The following is a 17,048-nucleotide window of genomic DNA, read 5'->3' as shown; positions in this document are numbered from 1 at the left end:
AGTTTATATACTGGGAACACTGGGACCAGTTTATATACTGGGAACACTGGGACCAGTTTATATACTGGGAACACTTGGACCAGTTTATATACTGGGAACACTGGGACCAGTTTATATACTGGGAACACTGTGACCAGTTTATATACTGGGAACACTGGGACCAGTTTATATACTGGGAACACTGGGACCAGTTTATACTGGGAACACTGTGACCAGTTTATATACTGGGAACACTGGGCCCAGTTTATATACTGGGAACACTGGGACCAGCTGATCCAGGTCGGATGACGACCCAGAACTTTAAACCTTCTGCTTCTTCTTCAGTGTTTTTATCACAGTTTCTCAGGAATTGATTTGATGTGAATAATATTTTTGTGTTCCAGAGATCAGAACCACAGACTGAGACCAGAACCTCCAGGATCCGTCTGTCCCTCTATGAGGAGTGACTGGTCAAAGGAAGAACCTCCAGACCTCAGTACTGAACCAGAACCATCAGACCCAAAGTAAGAAACCAGTTTCTAACTGGTTCATGTGACTCTGCAGAGACCAACCAGGATTTAAAGTTTGATTTCAGCTTAGAAACTGATTCCTGGAGACCAAAACATCATTTTTATTCATTTTAGTTCTTTTGTCAGTTGAGATCTAAACTGGGCTTTGAGAGAACAGAACAATCTGGAGGAAAAACTAAATAGTTTCCTTTGCGTCTTTATGAATCTCTAGCAGCTTCCATGTTCCACTGAGGTCTGGAGCCTCATGTGTAAAAGAGTGAGCAGTTTTCACACTAACATGAACAAATTTAGAAAAGTTCAGCTACAAAACAATGTGGATAAACCAAACCTGCACAGCTTTCCTTTATGAATCCCAATTTACAGGAAATAAAGCAGCTGCTGGTCCGACTGTCACCATAAATAAATACATATTAATATAAATTAGTATAAATACATATTAATGTAAATTAGTATAAATACATATTAATGTAAATTAGTATAAATACATATTAATGTAAATTTGATAAAATACATATTAATGTAAATTAGTATAAATACAACATCATGTAAATTAGTAAAAATACATATTAATGTAAATTAATATAATTACATATTAATGGAAATTAGTATAAATACATATTAATGTAAATTAGTATAAATACATATTAATGTAAATTAGTATAAATACATATTAATGTAAATTTGTATAAATAGATATTAATGTAAATTAGTATAAATACATATTAATGTAAATTAGTATAAATACATATTAATGTAAATTAGTATAAATACATATTAATGTAAATTAGTATAAATACATATTAATGTAAATTAGTATAAATACATATTAATGTAAATTTGATAAAATACATATTAATGTAAATTAGTATAAATACATATTAATGTAAATTAATATAAATACATATTAATGTAAATTAGTATAAATGCATATTAATTTAAATTAATATAAATACATATTAATGTAAATTAGTAGAAATACATATTAATGTAAATTAGTATAAATATTAATGTAAATTAGTATAAATATTAATGTAAATTAGTATAAATATTAATGTAAATTAGTATAAATACCCAGAGTTTTACCACCAAGTGAAGCAGTAACCATGGTAATGTCCTTGTTTGTAGTATCAGTATTTATAATAATAGTAATTATATATTTTTATTTAAAACTTGCTTTCGGGGCGTTTGGAGGCTCCAGTCCTCGTCGCGGGTTCGACTCCCGGTCCCGGCGACCTTCACCGCATGTCTTCCTCCCCTCTCCTCACCTTACTTCCTGTCTGCCTACTGTCAAAATAAAAGCCACTAGCGCCGCAAAAACTGAAGAGAAAAACATTTAAAAAACACCAAATGTGCTGTCAGGGTTCATAAGGTCACTCAACAACAGAAAGCAAAGTTTTCACTCAGAGTGATGTGGGGTCAGTGGGGTCAGCACCAGAAACCTTTCATTTCTAAATTCCTGAATCATCTTAGAGTTTCACTCCTCCCACTTTTATCTTTTATGTTCATTTTAGAAACATTTTGAAATCCCTTCTCACATTTATTTAATTTTTTTGCAGGAGTTTCTTGTTTAAGTTTGTACATGATGTATAATTTAAAATTATATTTTATTTCTATATATTATTTTGCACGATAAGAAACTTTTGAATCTGAGAGTTTCAGGCTTGTGGGTTTGTAATAAATGGACCTTTGACTCTTTGAAAAGTGTCTGTGGATCTTCAAGTATCCCTGGTTTAGAAGGTAAAGTGGAGGTCAAAGGTCAGGTCATTAGTCCTTAATGTGAAGGTTCTAAACAGATCAATTTATTTAATGTCTTTGGTGACAAATAAACCCAGAAACTGGCAAAAGGAGCAGAACCAGATGGAAATCAGAACCAAGTGCATTAAAGGAACCCGACATTCTAAATCAAACAGGAACTGGACTCAATAAAGATGGACTGTAACTAAACTACAAACTAAACAATGAATCAGGACAATAAAACTACAAAGTGAAAACAGAACCAAAGTCCAAAGAATCATCATGAAGTCAGATTTAGAAAAAAACTAAGACAGATTTCAATAAGTTGTTGTTATCACTGCTATCATGTCCAAATGATGCTCTGTCGCAGCACAAGGCTCTTTCTAAAGTTCTTAGATTAATGCAAACTGGATCTGAATCCAGTTTACTGGTTTCCACCATTAAAGAATGATCCATGTTTCTACTCTGGAGTCTAGATTAGAATCAGATTTTGGAGCCTCTGATGGAAACAGTTTCTGCTCTGACTCAGAATAAATAAAGATTTCAGATGGATCAATACAACCAAAGAAAGATCAATCATAACAGCAAATATCATGAAATACTTCAAACCAGAGATCATCAATGTTCTGAGGTTCTGTTCTGACTCGGCTTCTGGTACCAGGACAGCTCCAGCCTGCTGTTAGTGAACTATTGCAGTGATGAAGAAATGTCTTCACAGAGGGAGGAAGAGGAGCAGCGTTGGTGAGGAAGAGCAGCCGTCCTGCTGTGCTTTGTGTCAGGAGGTTCTGATGGATCCGGTCTCCACCAGCTGTGGACACTGGTTCTGCAGACACTGCATCAGGTCCTACTGGGACCAGTCTGCTCCATCTGGACCCTCCTCCTGCCCCAGTGTGGAGAAAGACCCAGAACAGCAGCTGGACTGCTGACAGCCAATCAGAGCAGCTGTGCTCCAGGTGAGACTGAACTCCTCCAATCAGAGCTTCCTTCTGTCGTCTGTTGAACCAATTCAACGTCTTTAGTTGGGATTTGGAAATTCAAGGTTTTATAAATCTTCCTGCCAACTAAATGTCTGTATTTCCAGCTGGTGTAAATGGTTTTGCTTTAAAGTGACTCTGTTCTCAGCTCTTTGTGCTGATTGCATTAAAACTGAACATCTGATTAAATCTGATGTTGATGTATGAACTAGGCAGCCTAGTACTGCACTAGTGACATGTTGGGAGAATAACTTTGTATCATGGTGTGTAAAAGTCAGTCCCAGGGATCTTTAGATACAAATTCACCACATTATTCAGTTCTGACTAGATGAATAGAAACAGAATCAGTAACTCCAAAGGAAACAACAACAGTGATTTCACTGCACTCAATGAACTTGGATGCTCTTCTGAGTTCAACACCTGCCTGCTACCTGTTGCCCCCTGACTCAGATTCATGGCCTACAGCGCCATCTAGTGACCAAAGAGGAAATGTATCACATGTTTGGTTCCTGCAGTGCCTGGAGACACGAAGGTGGAAAAAGCAACAGCTGATGTTACAGAGAGAGAAAGTTTGAGTCAGAAACCTTTATTTACTCTGATAATATAGCACAGATTACAGTTTATATGTTTCTCCATATTTGTTATTTTATTAAAGGTAAAAAGCCCAATGCTTAACCTGCCAGGCCTATAATACACTGGGGAACACCCCCTAATAATTCTAATAATCTATTGTTTTCTTCTAAAGGATGAAATCAGTCCCATGTCATTTTCAAACTACTATTGTTCTTTAAAAATCCAGTCGTCTTTGACAGAGAAATAGCATTTTAAATGTGAACCCTGCCAGATACAATCAGCTGTTTCTCTGAAAGATTAGAGCTTTTCTCTAGATTTCCTTCATTAAGGCTGGAAAATCCCAGTGGAAAACATTTTCCTTCTTTTCAATCTCCTGCAGTTTCTATTTGTGGGAGAAGTTCAGATAGAAACTGTAAATTGAGGACATGGTGACACGATGCAGAAGAGTTTTATGTTGCTCAAAGCATTTAATGATGTGATTCTGTCAGTGTTTACTCATAAGCCTGTCGCGATAAACAATCAATCAATTAATCGCACGATAAATTAAAGCTATCGACCTCATTTCATTTATCGGCTATATCGTTTCTTCCTGCCTTTTCTCTTTCTGTTGATGAATGAAAAAGGCTAGGTGCTCTCCACTGACCCTCCTTCCTCATTTCCTTAATGCCCAGCGCAAACTAACCATCTTAAAGCTGTCGGCCCATTCCAGAACCTGAGAGCCCAAACGTTAGCTGACAGAAACACGAGGTATAACGGATCGATCTGTGGTTGTGATGGTGAGGAGAGAGGTTGGACAAGGAGTTAGCAATGGCTGTTAGCCACTCTAACCCAAAACAGCAGGATGCAATGTTGAGGTTTTCCACACTTTCACTTTATTTCGCTTCGTCCATTTAAAGCCAGATCTCCATGGTACTAAGATTAGAGTCTCATACAATGGACTGCTCCTCATTATCACAGATCATCTCCTCTACAAGAGTTCTCACTCTGCACAATAGTACAACAAAGGAAAAAGGGAATAGGCGCCCCCTTGTGGTGATACCTGCTCTCCTCTAGGAACCAAGCAGTATAATGATTGTTACATGGTGTAAATAATGGCTACAAGTCCAGTTAACTCATTTTAAAACCAGGCATTAATGAATGCTTCACTGCAATGCATGTGGCTGGTGTCAGTCTGACTGAATGAAAATCATTATATTTATGTCACGTTAACGAAGAACAGCTGAAAAGTTACTGGGTTTACCAGGCCATATAGTATACAGACTTTATAATCTGCACAATTTTGGTTGAATGCAGTATTTATTTCCACTTTGACTTTATATTGTTGAGTTTTTATCCAAGTACATTTTTTGTTGTTAGAGACTGAGAATCCATTTTATTTTTATTTTTGGTTGTTTTATCAGTTCCAGTGTTTAGTGTTCTTTTGAAAATAAAGTGCATCTATATTTGGCACACATTATTACATAATTTCCATTAAATCAGTGTAAAAAGGTCTTCAAACAATATTATCGTTTATCGCAATAATTTTTGAGACAATTAATTGCTCTGCAAAATTTGGTATTGTGACAGGCCGATTTACTCATCTGATCTGATTTGTGAATTAAATACTTACATAGAACAGATTCTGGTCACAAAACAGAGGCTGAAATGTGATGTTTGATTATAGAACAATATTCTGTTTGGGATGATGGATCAAATTCTTTCAGTTGGGTTATTTTTACTTCAGTTGTTTTTTTCTTTATTTCAGCAGATGTTGTTCTGCAGCAGGTTCTTCAGGAACATAAGATCAGTCTGAGGCAGAGATGTGAATGTGTGACTGAAGGAAGTGATGAAACAGGAAGTAGAACCCTCCTCAACAGGATCTACACTGATCTCTACATCACAGAGGGACAAAGTGAAGAGGTTAATACCCAGCATGAGGTGAAGCAGCTGGAGAGAGCTGCCAAGATCCAGAACCTCCATGACTCTTCAATCAGGTGCCATGACATCTTTAAAACCTTCCCTGACCAACATGGAGCCATCAGAGTGGTTCTGACCAACGGCGTCGCTGGTGTTGGAAAAACCTTCTCAGTGCAGAAGTTCACTCTGGACTGGGCAGAGGGCTTGGAGAACCAAGATGTCAGTGTGGTGGTTCTGCTTTCGTTCAGGGAGCTGAACTTGATCAGAGATCAGCAGCACAGTCTTCTCTCCCTGCTCCATGTTTTCCATCCAACACTCCAGAAGCTCCCAGCAGAGCAGCTGGCTGGCTGCAAACTCCTCTTCATCTTTGATGGCCTGGATGAAAGCAGACTTTCACTGGACTTCAACAGCAGTCAGCTGGTTTCTGACGTCACACAGAAATCATCAGTCAACGTTCTGCTGACAAACCTCATCAAGGGGAACCCTGCTTCCCTCGGCTCTCATCTGGATAACTTCCAGACCTGCAGCGGCCAATCGGATCCCTCCTTCATGTGTTACCAGGGCGACAGAAGTACGAGGCTTCAGCGACACCCAGAAGGAGGAGTACTTCAGGAAGAGGTTCAGTGATGAAGAGCTGTCCAGCAGAATCATCTCCCACATCAAGACCTCCAGGAGCCTCCACATCATGTGTGGAATCCCAGTCTTCTGCTGGATCACTGCTACAGTTCTGGAGAACATGGTGACCTCAGAGCAGAGAGGAGAGCTGCCCAAGACCATGACTGACATGTACTCACACTTCCTGCTGGTCCAGACAAAGAGGAAGAACAACAAGTACCATGGAGGACATGAGACAAGTCCACAGGAGCTGATGGAGGCTGACAGGGAAGTTCTTCTGAAGCTGGGGAGGCTGGCGTTTGAACATCTGGAGAAAGGAAACATCATGTTCTACCAAGAAGACCTGGAGCAGTGTGGTCTGGAGGTCACAGAGGCCTCAGTGTACTCAGGAGTTTGTACAGAGATCTTCAAAAGAGAGAATCTGATCTTCCAGAAACCAGTCTACTGCTTTGTTCATCTGAGCATTCAGGAGTTTCTGGCTGCAGTCTACAGGTTCCACTGTTTCACCAGCAGCAACTCAGAGGTGATGGAGAAGTTCCTGGAAGAAACAGACAGTGAAGCATCTCTGGAGGACTTCATGGAAAATGTCCTAGTGAAATCCTTTTATAGTGAAAATGGCCACCTGGACCTGTTTGTTCGTTTCCTTCATGGCCTCATTCTGGAGTCCAACCAGAGACTGTTAGGAGGCCTTCTGGGTCAGACAGAGACCAGTCCAGAAACCATCCAGAGAATCATCAATAATCTGAAGGAGATGAACACTGATTACATCTCTCCTGACAGAAGCATCAACATCTTCCACTGTCTGGTGGAGATGAAGGATCTCTCAGTTTATCAGGAGGCCCAAGAGTTCCTGGAATCAGGGAATGAACTGTCAGAGATCCAGTGTTCAGCTCTGGCCTTCATGCTGCAGATGTCAGAGGTTCTGGATGAATTGGACCTGGAGAAGTACAACACATCAGAATCGGGACGACTGAGATTGGTTCCAGTTGTGAGGATCTGCAGAAAGGCTCGGTGAGTCCAGATCAGTCCAGATGGCAGAGTTACTGTAAAAAGTAACTTGGTTAGATTACTGAAATAGTTAAAACGTTAACTGTAGAGTTAACGTTTTAACTATTTCCACTTTGACTTTATATTGTTGACTCATTCAGGGACTCTAAACTTTCACAACAAGATGTTGGATCCACTAGAAACAGGAGAAAATCTAAGGTCAGAAAATTTGTCTCTGAAAAATATCAGGAAGTCTTCAGAGAGATTGGATGAAGGCATAAGAGATTTCGAGGTGATAAAAATCATGTGTGGTTTGTGAAAGTTTAAAGAAACGAGATTCTGCAGCTTTCACAGCTCTCTGCTAATTTGCAAGTCCCTCTCTAAGTATTTGCAAAGAAACATGTAGACGATGTTTCCTCCACTCTGTGCATCTGCTCTCTAGTCAGAGTTCACTGTTTGTTCGTTTAACCAGGGTTGTGCCATCGGCTTCCATCGCTTCAGGCTAAAAGGGGCAACAAGTTCAAAGTTCAGAACTCTTTGGCTGGTGGTTTGGATCCACAGCAGACATGAATATTGAAGTAACAAGTGATCAGAAAGTGATCATGTCTCAGTGATAGACCTGTCACAAAGCCTGTCAAATCCTGAAATTCTTGTTTCTCCAGCAATAAAATGCGCATCTCCCTCCTCCCTCCATTGTTCAGGTTTCTGTCGCTGCTGCTAACTGTAGCATAGAAACGGCCGTCACTCCAAAGTGACTTCTGTCAGATCCTCCAAAGCTCTGCTTCCATGTTTGGTAGAAAAGCTGATGCAGTTTCTTCCTCAGTGAGATTCTGACACTGGGAGCAGGTTACTGGTTTCTCAGTCAGAAGCTGGTTGTAAACCTGAGACCAGCAGGTGTCAGTCAGTGATGGTAGATCTGAACTTTGGGTCGACCTCAATATGAGACGTTGCAGACTGACAGGAGGAACCAAAGAGTTAAAAGCTCATCTTCTGAAGTTGGGATCATTTTCCTCCAACATCTGGTTCCTCAAACCAGATGTTGGACTGGATTTTATGTCAGTGTCAATGTGAATGTCAGCTCCTCATGAAGGTTGAGAATGATTATCATTTGGAGAAAGTCTCATCATCATCAATATTTCCACTCAATAAGAGACAAAAATAAACAGCATGTTTGAAAGAGGAAAAACCTCTGAGACTCTGAGCTCAAAGCAAGATGCCAGAGAACAAAACTCATTTATTTATATTGGACAATTAATTTAATTGTATATAATTGTGGCCATAGGAACCATTTCTTTGCTAAATAGTGAAATATATTTGTCCTGTTTGTGGTGAGTGACGTATTCTCTCCACTGATCGAGTTCATTAGTCCAAGTTTGTCGTTTATTGAACGTTCAGAAACTCCAGCAGCTCTGATGAACCACAGCAAAGACAAACGAAGGTAAAATAACCTGAACAGGTGATCGACTCTAAACCTCTCCTTTACTCTCTCTCCAACACACGCGTTGCCGTGGCAACCACCTGAGCTGCGCAAGCGGAGCAGAGATTACATTAAAACAAACCATTGAGTCCATCATGATGTTGGGTTTTCAGTCCTGATGTTTATTTTGTGATTATTGATCATCTCTCTGAACACAGAGCTGCTTGATGATTTAACTCCTGCTCTGCTAGTCAGTCCATCTCTGACTCACTTTTTGTTGGTAGTGGAACCAAAACGCTCTGAATTGTGCAACACCTTGTTGAAACAATAGTTACAGATATTATTAGTTTGCTGAGTCTTTCATTTGATCACACTTTGTTGATTTTTATTATTTTAATCCTTTAATAAAATGACAAAGCTTTTGGATCTGAGTGAATATGTGGATAAGAGCATCAGATCAGGACTTGCTGCTTTCAGCCTCCTGGTCGTGTTCAGTTTGTTTCCTCCTGCTGAGATCGACTCTAATCCTTCCCACAATCCATCACAACCAACGTATTGATCTCCACTGCTTTAGACATTCCAGCCTCTTCCAGTTACTGGGAAAACCTTCAGTGCTTCACCAGGAAAGATGCTGCTTGATGTGTGGAGCCACAGAGGATCATCTGATGGGAGACAGGAGGACAGCTCTGCTGGAAGCATCAGGATGCTTTTAGCAGAGCTGCTGGGTCCATGCATGACCTTCATGATGGATATTTCATATCTATAGTCGGGTGGTGGGGGGCAGTCTGTGGAGGAAACTCAACTTTCCTTCAGCATCTGGCTGCAGCTGAAGCTCCTGGTTTCCTCAGGAACAGAACCAGAACCAGGATGTTAGTTATGAAATGATCAAACTCAGTAAATGGATGTGAAGACCAGATGTTCATCAGATGATATCAATGTTATTAAATGTGTTTAAATAGATGATCTGGTTTCATTAGAACTGACTTTATTTCTTCTCTAATCACAGACTTGGTGGCTGTGAACTCGGAGAGGCTGAATGTGAAGCTGTGGCTTCAGCTCTGAAGTCCAACCAACATCTGACTGAACTGGAAATAAATCAGATCCACATGCAGGGAACCAGAACAGAATCTGGACTGAATAATGTGTTTGAGATCCTGCAGAGTTCAGTCAGTAAAGTGAAGAGTCTGAGGTTTGTTTTCTCTATTTATCCTATAAAATCTTTCATTGATACTTTAATATTTATTTATCTTCACATTTATTCTGTTTTCTTTAAAAACAATCTGCTCTCAAAATGTCAGAATATAATTTCTAAAATCTTTTGCTTTATAAATAAATTATTTTCATTTTCAGACTTTGAGAATATTGATCTTTATTTTTCACTATAAATGTTTTAACTGATGAACAAAAATAAGTTCAAAAGTCAAATGATGATAATTAATGATGGAGATGTTTCAGTTTGTTCTGAGAAAGATTAAAATGATCAAATTGATTTATTTCTAATTTCTTCTTCACATTAATAATAAAATGTTCCTTCAGAGTAAAACCAGAACCAGAGAAGTTCTGTTTGTAATAAAAAAACTATAATATGAATAAAAACTGTCAGCAGCAGCAGCCGGTTCCTCCAGCTCAGCCTTGTCCTGAAGCTGTGGTTCTGTTGGACCGGGTCAGAGCAGAACCGTCTCTCCAGTCTGGCAGCTGACAGTCAGTTGGAGCCTCGACTCTCTGAGCTCAGAGACGCTTCATCAGGTCACTGATCAGAAACTAGAGCTGATTCAGATTCATCCATCATGTTCCTGATGATCAGTATTGATCAGAATTGATCAGATGTGATCAGTATTGATCAGAATTGATCAGATGTGATCAATAGTAAAGACGTCTCTGTGTCGTCACTGCAGCAAACATCTGGTCTCCAGCTGTCCTCTGTCTCTGCTGGATGTCACCAGGTAGATGGACAACATCTGCTTGTTGGTGATTGGCTGAGCCGTTGTCATGGCAACATGCAGGTAGACAGGAGGCAGCATAGCAGCTTCTAGACCAGGACTCTTCAAATCCAGGCCTCCATGTTTGGTGACCTTTAACCTTTAGATGTTTCTGCTTCAACACCTGAATGAAATGATGAATTGTCCCTCAGGACGCAGTCCGGTTCTCCAGAGTCCTGCTGATGACCTCATGATGGGACTCAGGTGTTGAAGGTCGCAGGACGCCGGCCATCGAGGCCTGGAGTTAAAGATCCCTGGTCCAGACCGAACCAGAATCGGTTCTAAAGTATTTCCTGACCCAGTTCAGTAAATACTTTGGTAGAACAAAGAACTGAGAACCTGATCACCAGCAGAGCAGCGCCACCTGGTGGCTCAATAGAGTCAAAGGTTTCCTCCTGATACCTGAGATCAACCAACCTTCACTTTGACTCTGATATGAAACTATTTTAAAATCTTAAGTCCATTTTAATTCCCGACCAGAACCACTGAAATATTCTAACAACACGTCATAATAACATGTTCTGGTTCTGCTGGTTTGGACTCTATAAACCAGTTTTACTGGATCAAATATTAAACATCAGTTCATCATGTTTCACTTTTACATTCAGTGAAATTAATTTTCTACATTTTATTATTAATTTGTTGATATTTCAGTTTTAACCTGCATCCTGTTGGCTTCAGCTCACATCTTTTATTCTTTATTCAGGTTGAGGGACTGCAGGTTGTCAGAGATCAGCTGTTCTTCTCTGGTCACAGCTCTGACCTTTAACCCCTCCCATCTGACTCAACTGGACCTGAGTGGAAACGACCTGAAGATTCTGGAGTGAAGGAGCTCTGTGGTTTTCTACAGAATCCTGAATGCAGAATACAACGATTAATGTAAGAAACCATGGCCTAGTTAAAGTTTCTCTGTTTTATAAAAGCACAAGCAGTTCCTCCTCCCACCATCACATTCAACCAATCACAGCCTTCATTTCACAGACACCAACCACACCTGCAGAGAGAAGGTCAAAGGTCGATTTGGAGAATAAAGGCTGATAAAACTCTGATATTAGGATCATTAAATGTCTTAATATCCACCAAATAATCAGATATAAAATCTGATAAAATGTCTTTATGTCCAAGACAGACTGAGGCTTAATTCACTAAATAATGATGTTCATCCACATCTCTGACCTTCTGATCATCAATGATCAATAAACCATCATTGATAAACCACAAACTTTATTAACCTGTAAAGATGAACAGATGTAGAAACATCAGGAATCAGATTGATATTTAAAATGAATCTGAACTGAAATATTAGAGCTCAGTCCAACAGAAACAGTTTCATTTTGACCAGCAGCATCAATCTAAGTAAATGAAAATAATATTGAAACATTTGATAACCTGTGTGAATAAATGCCAGGTAAACAAAGTATTCCCTCCCTTTCCTTGGTTCTTTCTAATAATGTCTGAGGTGAAGCAGCAGGAATCCTGTGAGTTTGTGACGATGCAGCAGAAGTTGTGACGTTGACAGGAGGAGCTGGATGGACGCACGGTGGGACAGCGGATAGCAGAGCAGCTTTATTTCTAGACAACTTTAAACAGGACCAAAGAGACATGGAGCAGCAGTCACATGATCCAATAATCAACCAATAAACCATCATAGGAGATAATCATCAATACAACAGCCCTGGATCAAAATATGAAGATAATCATACAGTCAGTCAGAATCAGCAAATGGAAATAGATGAAATAACATAAATGATCAAATTCAACTTAGACAAAAATCAACATTTGGTTTGAAGCAGGAATTTATTGATCCTGCAGATAAATCAGTCAGTTCAGTTTCCACTCATGTGTTCATGTTTTATGAATGAGTGAAGTGTAATTATTGCAGCTGTTGGTCCTCCAGATAAATCACTCAGTTCCAGTCAATGAAGGTCAAGGTCACTGTGGTGGAAATGAGCTGCTGCCATTAAATCACTGCAGCTTTCATTAACATCTCTAATGTCACACTTTGGTTCTGAAGTCCATTTAATTCCCGACCAGAACCACTGAAATATTCTAACAACACGTCATAATAACATGTTCTGGTTCTGCTGGTTTGGACTCTATAAACCATTTTACTGGATCAAATATTAAACATCAGTTCATCATGTTTCACTTTTACATTCAGTGAAATTAATTTTCTACATTTTATTATTAATTTGTTGATATTTCAGTTTTAATCTGCATCCTGTTGGCTTCAGCTCACATCTTTTATTCTTTATTCAGGTTGATCAGCTGCAGGTTGTCAGAGATCAGCTGTTCATCTCTGGTCTCAGCTCTGACCTTTAACCCCTCCCATCTGACTGAACTGGACCTGAGTGGAAACAACCTGAAAGATTCTGGAGTGAAGAAGCTCTGTGGTTTTCTACAGAATCCTGAATGCAGAATACAACGATTAGAGTAAGAAACCATGGCCTAGTTAAAGTTTCTCTGTTTTATAAAAGCACAGCAGTTCTCTCCCACCATCAATTCAACCAATCACAGCTTCATTCACAGACACCAACCACACCTGCAGAGAGAAGGTCAAAGGTCAGATTGGAGAATAAAGGCTGATAAACTCTGATATTAGGATCATTAAATGTCTTAATATCCACCAACAATCAAATATAAATCTGATAAATGTCTTTATGTCCAAGACAGACTGAGGCTTAATTCACTAAATAATGATGTTCATCCACATCTCTGACCTCTGATCATCAATGATCAATAACCATCATTGATAAAACCACAAACTTTATTAACCTGTAAGATGAACAGATGTAGAACATCAGGAATCAGATTGATATTTAAAATGAATGTGAACTGAAATATTAGAGCTCAGTCCAACAGAAAACAGTTTCATTTTGACCAGCAGCATCAATCTAAGTAAATGATCTGAAATAATAATGAAATGTTTTACAAGCTGTGAATAAATGTGAGGTAAACTAATAGGTATTTCCTTTACCTGCATACAAAAGAACCACAGCAATGTTTATTAGTTTTCAATTAAGCTTTTGCAAAAGGAGAAGATATAGTAAGCTGCTTCTACAAGCTGCTCACCATTCTTTCTGAAAACCTTCAGTTAGAGCTTCTCTTTTATTTGCAGAGAAGGGAGTGTAGGGAGTGATCTAACAAAAGGGGGCTATCCTGTTAAGGGGAACACAGAACCTAAATTCTACACATTCCAACACTATTATTGTGTTGGAATGATAGTTTAACTATAGATTTAACTACATTTAGAAAATGCATCATGATTACCAAGCAATATTTATTTGGTTCATTTTGTGTAAGTTCAATAAAATCCATATGCATTGTCTGAATGGATAAGATTTTTTTGGGAAAGTTTCTCTTTCTGGTCTCTTGTTTCTTTGTGGATTGTTTTTAACACAGACTGATCATGCAGTACAATTTTTTTTAAAAGAATTTAATCCATGTGTGGTAAAATGCTGTTATTGCACAGTAACCATCACCCCTGTTGACGCAAGAATTTTAATTCCATTTTAATTCCCGACCAGAACCACTGAAATATTCTAACAACACGTCATAATAACATGTTCTGGTTCTGTTGGTTTGGACTCTATAAACCAGTTTTACTGGATCAAATATTAAACATCAGTTCATCATGTTTCACTTTTACATTCAGTGAAATTAATTTTCTACATTTTATTATTAATTTGTTGATATTTCAGTTTTAACCTGCATTCTGTTGGCTTCAGCTCACATCTTTTATTCTTTATTCAGGTTGATGTACTGCAGTTTGTCAGAGATCAGCTGTTCTTCTCTGGCCTCAGCTCTGACCTTTAACCCCTCCCATCTGACTGAACTGGACCTGAGAGGAAACAACCTGAGAGATTCTGACATTCAGCAGTTTGAAGCGTTTTAAAAGATGTTCAGTAAGTAAATGTTCTTATTGAGTCCATCTCCTGTCAGCATCTTGAACTAAACCAGTTCCTATCAAGGCAAAGCTCCAGTGTTCCCAGTAAAGTTGCAGCTTCTCAGTGGGAGGAGAATGGTTCAGGCTTCCTGATTGGACACAGAGACAGCAATCAGCCAATCAGAGCAGCAGCAGCTTGCTGTGTTCCTGTGTTTGTGTTGCTGTGTCCATGTCTCCAGGAAGTCCAGCTGGACTCCAGCGTCCCGCCGTCCAACATGTCTAGAGACAGTGGTCCTCATTCATCAACCTGTGCAGCAGCAGATCTGATCTCAGACCTGCTTGTTTCTCAGTTCAACAGGAAACAAGTGATCAGGTTGATGTTGGTCCCACAGCTCTGAGATCAGTCTGACTGCAGCCTGGAAACCACTGGCTCTGATTTCACAAACCATCATTCATTAGTCAGCAGCTGCTCTTTCTGCCCAAGTCCACTCCTCCCATCTGGACATGTGTCCTCCTGTCCTCAGTCTCATTCAGATGTGTGTTCAGGACAGCCTCCATGTTGGACAGTCAGCTGATGTTCCAGCAGCAGATGAGATGTTCATCAGCAGCAGTTTGTGTCTAAATGCAGCAGCAGCAGCAGCAGTGAAGCCTTCAGACTCTCAGCAGTTTGTTTTCCACTGTGGACTTGAGTGGAACCTGCAGAGGAAGCAGACTGGATGCTGAAAGTGTGTGTAGGTGTGTGAGCTTGGAGCTCAGTGTTCACTGCAACACGTTAAGATGAGAGCTGAAAGGAAGCTGCTCTGATCAGGACTGAAGCCCTGCTGCTGTTTCTACTGGATGTGCTGCGTCACTGACTGCTGCTGGAGAGAAGCTGGAACTCACTGATCTGATCTGTGCGTCTTGCTTCTCTCTGCAGGTTCTGATGATCTGTGTAAAGAAGAGAATCGTCTCTGTTTCCTGCTGATCCTCAGAAGCTGCAGCAGTTTGAGTCTAATGAGACTGACTTGATCCTGATGACCTTTGACCTGAGTGATTTCCTCCTGTCTGCCATTTTGGATCTGATATTGTTTTTCTCTTTGGTCGATGAAGATGAAATTGTAACTCGGCTCCATTTAGAGGCTTCATGGAGTTTTGATCTGAACTTCATTATTTTTCTCTGATTTTTATATAATATTTTTATATTATTGGGGTTAAAACATGAATATGAAACATATTTCCGTTCAGCCGTTTCCAGGCTGCATGTTTGCTTCATTTGAATCCAGTTTCTGATTTGTGCAGCTCTGGTCTTTCTATCTGCTCCTGTAAACGGCTCAGAGAGGAAATGATGCAACAAAACTTTTACTGATGATTTTAAACAAATATTTTAATTTCCTGGATTTTCTGCTGAGCTTTCATTACACAATACATGTTTGCATAATAATATTAAATATTGACCTCTTTGAATTCTGCACCTGAAATTTTCCAAAGTATAAACTGAATCTATGACTAGTAATATCTAAACAATATTTAACTAATGATCACTAGTAAACACACTAAACAATTTATTACTGTTTGAAACATTATGTTAGAGTGATGAGAGGCTCTTAAATATTCATGTTGGTTCAAGTTACTAACAAAATAACAGGTCACTGTTAATGTAGCTTCATCTAATAAAATTGATTATAGCAATAAACAAACTTATTGTTTAACTAGATGGTGAATCATAATAAATAATGTAACTTGGCAGTGATAAACTTGAGTTTAAATATCTTCACTCAGTAAACTACAGCGCTGTGACGTAAATAATCTGATCAGCTGCAGCATCCAGATGTTAATCAAAAAGTGACATTTCAAATTTCATGTTTTTTAAATGTGGTTTCACTGCTTTAATTATGAAATATTTAACAAAGTTCATGTGATTCAGCCTTGAGAAAAAGAGAGAAATAATCCGGACAGAGGAAGAAAACGGGTTGGTTTGTTATTAACATGAATTGTGAGAACAACTTAATCACAAGTGATTCATTTTTAAAATCATTATTTTTAAAAGTATATTAGTAATAACTGTAATCCTCTTAGTTATTAATTGTTTATTATGACTTGCAGAGGAGAATTCAGGCTTGACCCAGTCAGCAGTGAAACTTATTAAAACTGTTTTACAGTTTTTTATTTGATGCCATTCTTGACAAATGAGTGAAAGAAAAGAGAAACATGACAATTTATTGTTAATATTCTTCCATAAAGTCCAGGATGTTGATCAGATGTCATAATTTCACAACAGAAAACATTTTGGACACTTTGTTACATTTTATCATATTTAGGCAGTTTTTATTTTAATTTATCTGATCACCTGTTATTATACATAACATTAATTAAAACTATTGTAAATAAAGCAATGAAAGTGTTTTTATTTGTGATTTGATACATCATTTGATTTTACAATAAAAGTATTAATTCAACTTATTTATTGGTAAATTTGTTGTTTTATCTCCTTCAATTTAA

At 38.7% G+C, this 17,048-nt stretch overlaps 1 pseudogene; it reads left to right on the top strand.

The window, feature by feature from the left end:
• Positions 1–17,048, top strand: part of LOC129354394 (NACHT, LRR and PYD domains-containing protein 3-like) — an 80,156-nt pseudogene that overhangs the window by 2,906 nt on the left and 60,202 nt on the right.

The sequence above is a fragment of the Poeciliopsis prolifica genome, unplaced genomic scaffold, assembly GCF_027474105.1.
Source record: "Poeciliopsis prolifica strain line A6 unplaced genomic scaffold, Auburn_PproV2 SCAFFOLD109, whole genome shotgun sequence".
NCBI classification, from domain to species: Eukaryota; Metazoa; Chordata; class Actinopteri; order Cyprinodontiformes; family Poeciliidae; genus Poeciliopsis; species Poeciliopsis prolifica.
Note: the sequence above shows the minus strand (reverse complement) of the source record. Positions and strands in the feature narration are given on the sequence as shown.